The 8233-nt window shown below is 46.3% G+C and overlaps 1 pseudogene across 1 annotated transcript; it reads left to right on the forward strand.

Annotated features, from left to right (window-relative positions):
- The first annotated feature begins 1622 nt into the window (after positions 1–1622).
- On the forward strand, positions 1623–2540 carry LOC307067972 (schlafen family member 5-like; annotated as a pseudogene). Its single transcript has one exon. The product of its transcript is annotated as a schlafen family member 5-like (transcript).
- Positions 2541–8233: the final 5693 nt, after the last annotated feature.

Below are 8233 nucleotides of genomic sequence, written 5' to 3' on the forward strand. Positions count from 1 at the left end.
TATATAATTGTAGAGAATAGGTTTGGGTGTTTTCTTCACATATATGTTACATATACATATTTGTCAACTTGCTTTTTTTTTGTGTGTGTGGTACGCGGGCCTCTCACTGTTGTGGTCTCTCCCGTTGCGGAGCACAGGTTCTGGACACGCAGGCTCAGCAGCCATGGCTCACGGGCCCAGCCGCTCCACGGCATGTGGGATCCTACCAGACCGGGGCACGAACCCGTGTCCCCTGCATCGGCAGGCGGACTCTCAACCACTGCGCCACCAGGGAAGCCCCTGTCAACTTGCTTTTTAAAACTCAATTATATGTATTTGATTATGTATGTATGTATGTATGCAACATATATATACAACCTTTTGTTGTAGAAATTTTCAGATGAACATGAAGTAGAGATAATAACATAGTGAACCCCCATATATTCATCACTCAGCTTCAACAATTATCAACATTTTTTCCAATTCCCTAATTTCCACCCAGCTTTGTTTTCTAGATTATTTTAAAGCAAATTCTAGACAGTGTATCATTTCACTTATATATTGATATATTACAGCACATATCTCCAACACATAAGAACAACTGGGACAACTGGACTACATTTAGGAAATGCTGAAACCCACCTCAACCTGACAGCCTGGTTGTTCCAAACAAATAGTCAATAATTTGTTAGTTCCAAACAAATTTTCATATATATATATATATATATATATATATATACATACATACATATATATAACGTATATAATACATTTCTATTACATAAAAATATATTAAAGTATATGATATACATTTTTTTTCACAAGATGGGAACTGCACGGACCAGAGGAAGCTAAAGAATCTGTTCCATTACAATAAGGATAAATTATCAACTCAATCAGATTTGCTGCTTCCAAAAATTGGGCTATAAAATAATCTGAGGCCTTCCCTGGTGGCGCGGTGGTTAAGAATCCACCTGCCGGGCTTCCCTGGTGGCGCAGTGGTTGAGAGTCCGCCTGCTGATGCAGGGGACACGGGTTCGTGCCCCAGTCTGGGAAGATCCCACATGCCGCGGAGCGGCTTGGCCCGTGAGCCATGGCCGCCGATCCTGCGCGTCCGGAGCCTGTGCTCCGCAACGGGAGAGGTCACAACAGTGAGAGGCCCGCATACCGCAAAAAAAACAAAACAAAACAAAGAAACAAAAAAAGAATCCACCTGCCAATGCAGGGGACACGGGTTCGAGCCCTGGTCCGGGAAGATCCCACATGCCGCGGAGCAACTAAGCCCGTGCGCCACAACTACTGAGCCTGCGCTCTAGAGCCCGTGAGCCACAACTACTGAGCCCATGCCACAACTACTGAGCCTGCGTTCAACAGCCCGTGAGCCACAACTACTGAAGACCGCGCGCCTAGAGCCTGTGCTCTGCAACAAGAGAAACCAGCTCAATGAGAAGCCCACATACTGCAACAAAGAGTAGCCCCCGCTCGCCACAACTAGAGAAAGCCCGCACGCAGCAACAAACACTCAATGTGGCCAAAAATAAAATTCATAAATTTATTTAAAAAAAATTAATTTGGAAATGAACTTTGCTGAGTATGTTTTAAATGCAGGAAAAGTCACCCCTGGGAATGAGCAAAGGAGTGGAATGAACCCTAAACTGCAGAAGAAACAGAATGAAAGCATTGTGCATGCAATATGTGCTCTGCTGAATTCCGGAGGGGGAGTGGTCAAGGCTGAGACTGAGAACAAAGACTATAATTATGACAGGCATGGAGTAGGATTGTATCTGCCTTCAACTTTCAAAGGCTATTTAGATGAGATGCACCAGGGAGATCTCTTTTTGACTTTTGTGAAATCACGGATGCTAGAGGCCTCTGGTATATGATTTGCTTACCTGTGCTCCTCTTTGTGCCACAGACACAGAACATGTACTAATGTCATGAATTCTCAGGAAGCACTGGCATTCCCCAAAGGGAGGATTCAGACTCTTACAAATATTAATGATTCCAATTCATTAAGTCCACAGAAATTTCAGGTTCATGTACAAAATGAAGGTAACATAAAGGCTTCAGCTGCTGCTTTATTTGATAGCACTCACCACCTTCAGTACCAGGAAAAGCTCAACTTTACTAAGTCCACGCGCGTTGAATTTAAGATGTTCTCAACAGAGATGACACAATGCTTTACCCAAGTGTGTTTCTGCATTTGCATACACTGAGGGAGGGTATTTCTTGGCCTGCATGATGAGACCCATCAAGCCCCTGGATGTGAAAAAGAGAAAACAGATCTTGCCACCTTGAGGGCTTCTATTGATCGCTATATTAGGAAGTTACCAGTCCATCATTTCTGTACACAGAGGCGTGAGATACAATATGCCTCCAAATTTGTTGCAGTACACAAGCAGGGGGCCCTCCATGGATATGTCTGTGCAGTCAGCGTGGAATGATTCTGCTGTGCAGTGTTTGCCAAAGTGCATAATTCCTGGCGGGTGAAGGACAATCGTGTGAGAGAGCTAGCCACAAGGCATGGGAATAGAATCATCAAGGATTTTAATGTTAGCTGAGGTGGGAGGAGGTGGGGAAGGAGGAAAGGGAGATATTATTTTAGGATCTGGGAAAAGAGAGGTACCCTCAGAGTTGCAGATGCCTGACATTAATTCCTACAGATACAGTTGGTGGGTCACTGCCCCTCCTTCCCTCTGCCCATCTTGAATATCCTGCATTCAACAAATAGATGCTCTGGCCTAGCAGACCCACTACAAGTTGGTGCAGAAGGCTGTTTGACCAGCAATTTCTGTTTTCACATCCTTTCTTGTGTCCATATTCAAGTCTCTTCTTTCCCTTTCTAATTATGAACTCACATTTAATTATACAGGAAGTTCCTTTTTCACATGTACCTTTGTGTCCTCTTTAATTTACTGTCACTTTTCCTTGCCTCTGCATTCTTGTATGGTTCCCTCATCAAATATTCTCCCTTTCTCATAGCCTCACTTCCAAATTTGAACAAAAACGCCATCAAACCTCTCTTTTCTCACTTTTCCTTTCAAAAGCCAACATGTGATGCTAACCATGACCGATAGGCTGAAGAGTAGTGTTGGTGATATGCATGCACCTTGGAAAAGGAAAGCCTGAGATAAAATCAGACAAAAGAAAATCAATCGTAACTTCAAGAAAAGTCCAGAAAAACAAAGTCCATTTCAAGATCTTCTCAGAAATCTATATTCATTGACCATCGCATCTTCTAGTCATATTTTTAAAAATATATAAACACTATATATATAGTGCTTATATTTATAATATATATATATATCCATATATATATATATTTAGAGATATGCCCATGAGTGCTCATAGACTCACTATCTGCAATGGTCCCAAACAGGAAAACAACCAAATTATCTATAGACACAACAATGGATAAATGTATTATAGTATATTTGCATAAGGGAGTATTATTCAGCAGTAAAAATGAAATAGGGATACAGTAGGATAATTAAATAGTTTAGAAATCCCACCAGAGGATTAAAGACAAAGAGGGAATTTTAAGGGAGTTTGGGAGACTGCTGTAAGATAATGAGCACTCAAGAAAAGAATCCAGTAACTTAGCAACAATCTACACTACCTTGAAGGAAGACCAGGTGCATCCAAGCACCAGGCACACTCAAGCTACAAGTTCTTACAGTTAAAACACAAGACAATAGACATGGGGTTTGAATCTTGTTACATGAAGTCAGGGAGTTAATGATCCTTGAAGAGTAGCATTTCTGCATGTAGCCAAGACAGGAATAGGCGAAAGGAGAAAGAAACTAGGTGAAGGGGGACATTATACTGAAACCTGAGATGAATTACCACATTTTAGTATGTTATCACACTTTTGCTAATAATACATACGATTTGAATAGCGCCATGACAGTCCCCGTTAGATCATATAGTGTTCAAGGAGGAGCTAATGATGTAAGCCTGTAACAGGGGCGGGGCAGGCATGAAGTTGTTAGTGTGTGACCCTTAGCATGGTGGTTAGAGGTCCCACACCGCTAACAGTCAGTCACAGAGGTCCTGGAGGCAGAGTATGGTGAGAGGCGGATCGTGGCCTTCCCCCCAGGGCCCTCCAGGTCCTCCAGCCTCAGGACTGGCAGGTGAGCTGGGGGTCCTGGGGACAGGCTGAGGGCTGTGTCCTGCAGAGCTCCAGAGCCCTCTCCATGGCCACCCACTGGTCGGGCCTGGGCACTGGTGGGAAGACCCAGACCAGGTGCTGGACGAACGTTCCCATGCAGGGTAACTGGCCCGCCCAGGGACTCCCTCTTAGCCAGGGCCTGGGCCTCAGAGGGTGAAAGCTGAGCCTTAGGACCTTGTCCTTTCTTGTCAGAACAGAGAATAACATTTGTTTTGGTGGAGGTTTACAGGAACATTGTGACCTAATCTCAAGAACAAGGGATCTGGGGCTTCCCTGGTGGCGCAGTGGTTAAAAATCCACCTGCCAATGCAGGGGACACGGGGTTCGAGCCCTGGTCCGGGAAGATCCCACATGCTGCGGAACAACTAAGCCCGTGCGCCACAACTACTGAGGCTGCACTCTAGAGCCCACGTGCCACAACTACTGAAGCCCACGCACCTAGAGCCCGTGCTCCGCAACGGATGAGAAGCCCGCGCAACAAAACGACGAGTAGGCGCCCCTCGCCACAACTAGAGAAAGTCCGCGTGCAGCAACGAAGACCCAACACAGCCAAAAATAAGATAAATAAAAACGAATTTTAAAAGAACAAAGGATCTGACACCAAGAAGTTTGCAACAACTAACCACACCCCTCTCTCACCTTTCCTATAAAAGGGCTTTGCTGAAAGCTTTCGGGGAGTTCAGGGTTTTAAAGGCATGGGCCACCAGTCTCCTTGCATGGCCCTGCAATAAACCTTTCTCTGCTCCAAACTCCGACATTTTGGGATTGTTTGGTCTCACTGTGCATCGGGCACATAGGAAGAAGAAGGTGGTCTTCTCCCTACCCACTCTTTCTTTGATTACAAAAATGCAGCCCCTTTTGTTCTCAGGGTTGCGCTCCCTTGCCTGCCAGCTTGTATCTCCCACAAGTGTCCTAGGCTAATAAACTCAGCTTACCACCACTCTGCCTCGCGCTGAATTCTTTCTGCAACGAGACAAAAGAACCTGAGCTTCAGTTTAAGTCCTGACACCAGGTGAGCGGTTTTAGTTAAAAGACAGTGGGTCTGAATCCCCTCCTAAATCGGGGATCCTGGGTTCAAGTTCCAGTCCCATCCGAGAAGGACTGTGGCTTCAGACAGAGCCTGCTCAGGGCACTCATAACTCTTCCAGACACACATCTGAACCAGTAAATAAAATATACAGTGTTAGAAACTAAATGATTGATAATAGGAGTGATTTTAAGGCAGTTTATAATACACTCCTTGGATCTTTTGTGAGAAAAAACAGAGAAGATTCTTAATTTATTTCAAAGAAAATAGTCAATGTCGAAATTTAAGGAGAGATTACAGGATTTTTAAACTGTGGTTTTAAATACATATTATACAATGTATTTCACTAAGTCTCGTCTCGTAAAAATCTTGTTTTAAGGAATAAATTAGCAGCTCCCCAAATTCAGATAATATAAAGATTTTTAAAATCTTAATTAAACTTTAAAATTCATTCTCAGAGTTTTCAACAATCCTCTCCAAAACGTACTTGCGTGCTCCTGCTGCCTATTGAACTTTTGCTTCAAGGAATAACAAGGCGGACCACCACGGGACCCTCCTCCAACTCGTGGGCCCTCGGGCTCCTCAACGAGGGAGAAGGAGCAAGGCCCAGGTGGCGGCCCCAAGGAGGCCAGACCCAGGGGTGGGTCTCAAGGCCGGCACCCGAGCCCCGGCTTTCTGAAACGGGACAAGGGTCTGTACACTGACGACCGGCGGGCGCAGGGGTCCCACAAGTGTCTGCTCGGCAGCGCTGCACAGCGGTCACGGGTTCCTGGTATTTCAACCCGCAAGTCGACTTCGAGCTTTGCTTTGGAACGACTCTCCAGGACAAATGAACATGAACTTAAATGAAAAGCTGGCCGCACCCCCATGCCGCGTTTTTAAAGCTGTTCATCTTGCGCTGACTTGAGCCCGGAATCCCTGGGAGGCCCAGTCACTCCGGACGGTGCCGCAAGCGGTTTACAACCCAAGTCCACAAATTCAACCCGCAACTCTAGGCGTTTGCTCACCGGCACCGGCACCCGCACCAGCCCAGGGCTGCACTCGGAAGACGAGACACCGCGCGGGCTCCGAACGCCGTCCGCACCTCGGCCACCCGGAGCCGGAGACCCCGAGTCCCGGCGGAGACCCGACCGGCCGCCCGCGAGGAGGCCAGACCAGCCACGGCCCCGGCCGAACGCCGCCCTTTCCCCACCCCGCGGAGCCCAGCCTCCCGAGGGCCCCCCTGCAGGCGCCCCGTCCCCGTAGGCGCCCCCCCCGCCAGGGCCCCCATTTTGCCCCCAGCTCACCGTGCAGGCTCTTCTCGCGCAGCCCGGAGTTCTCGCTCTGTGAAAGCGGTGGGGAGAAGGAGCTTCCGAGGGGCGGGGGTCAACGTCGAGGTCGGCGTTAGCGTGAGGTCGGGGTCGACGTCGGGGTCGACGTCGGGGTCGGGGTCATAGTCCGCGTCGGCGGGCGGGAGCTGGGGCGGGAGCTGGGGCGGGAGCTGGGGCGGGGGCGGGGGCGGGAGCTGGGGCGGGGGCGGGAGAGGGAGCGGGAACCCCGGGCCCAGCTGCTCGAGCGCTGTCCCCACTGACTTCCAATGTATTTTCTATACCCCTTTCTCTCCTCAGGTACTCCGGTTATGTGTGTATAAGGCCACTTGACTTTGTTCTACACCTCACTGATGTTCTGTGCTTAAAATATGTTTTCTGTGCTGTTTCTGTTGCTACGTCTTCAAGTTACTAATGTTTTCTTCTGCTTGCATTGTCTAATATGCCATTAATCACATTCAGTATATTTTTCACCTCCGATAGTTTCATCTTCTAGTCTTTCTCTAGAAGCTTGATTTGGATTCTCTTTTAATATTTTCCGTGTTTCTATTTAACATGTTTAATTTTTCTTCTAGTTTCTTGAACATATGGAATACAGTTAAAATGTCTATTTTAATGTTGTAGTCTCTTAATTATATATCCATGTTAATTCTGAGTCAATTTCAAATGGTTGGGCTTCCCTGGTGGCACAGTGGTTAAGAATCCGCCTGCCAATGCAGGTTCGAGCCTTGGTCCGGGAAGATCCCACATGCTGCAGAGCAACTAAGCCTGAGCGCCACGACTACTGAGCCTGCGCTCTAGAGCCCGCCTGCGAGCCACAGCTACTGAAGCCCGGGCACCTAGAGCCCATGCTCCATAACCAGAGAAGCCACCGCAATGAGAAGCCCGCTCACCGCAACGAAGAGTAGCCCCCTGCTCACCGCAACTAGAGAAAGCCTGGGCGCAGCAAAGAAGACCCAACGCAACCAAAAATAAATTAATTAATAAATTTTTTAAAAGTTATTTTAAAAATTTCAAATGGTTATTTTCCTCTTAATAGTTGGTATTTTCCAGCTTCTTTGCAGACATGGTAATTAAATTTTTTTTAATTTTAAAAAATTTTAAATTGTTTTAATTTTTTTTAATTAAAAAATTTTTAATTAAAAAAATTAAAACAATTTTTAAAAATTAAAAAAAAATTTAATTTTTTTATTTATTAAAAAAATTTTTTTTGGCCATGCACATGCCACGTGGCATGAAGGATCTTAGTTCCCTGACCAGGGATAGAATCCATGCCCCCTGCAGTGGAAGTGCAGAGTCTTAACCACTGGACTGCCAGGGAAGTCCCACATGGTAATTTTTTGTTGGATAATAGACATTGTGAGTTTTACCATTTTGGGTGCTGAATGTTTTTGTATTCTTTTTTTTTTTTTTGCGGTATGCGGGCCTCTCACTGTTGTGGCCTCTCCCGTTGCGGAGCACAGGCTCAGCAGCCATGACTCACGGGCCTAGCCGCTCCGCGGCATGTGGGATCTTCCCGGACTGGGACACGAACCGTGTCCCCTGCATCGGCAGGTGGACTCTCAACCACTGCGCCACCAGGGAAGCCCTGTCTAGCTGTTTTTATACTTTATAAGATGTATTTAAAAAACAGCTCTGTGGAATTTAATATTGAGTGTTTTTGGTTGCTGGGATGATGCATGATTTGTTGCTTCCTTTTACCTTTCAGTATTGCTGGAATTAATTCTATTGAGTTTGTACCTTTGTGTA

The sequence above is a fragment of the Hyperoodon ampullatus genome (assembly GCF_949752795.1).
Source record: "Hyperoodon ampullatus genome assembly, chromosome: 19".
NCBI lineage: Eukaryota > Metazoa > Chordata > Mammalia > Artiodactyla > Ziphiidae > Hyperoodon > Hyperoodon ampullatus.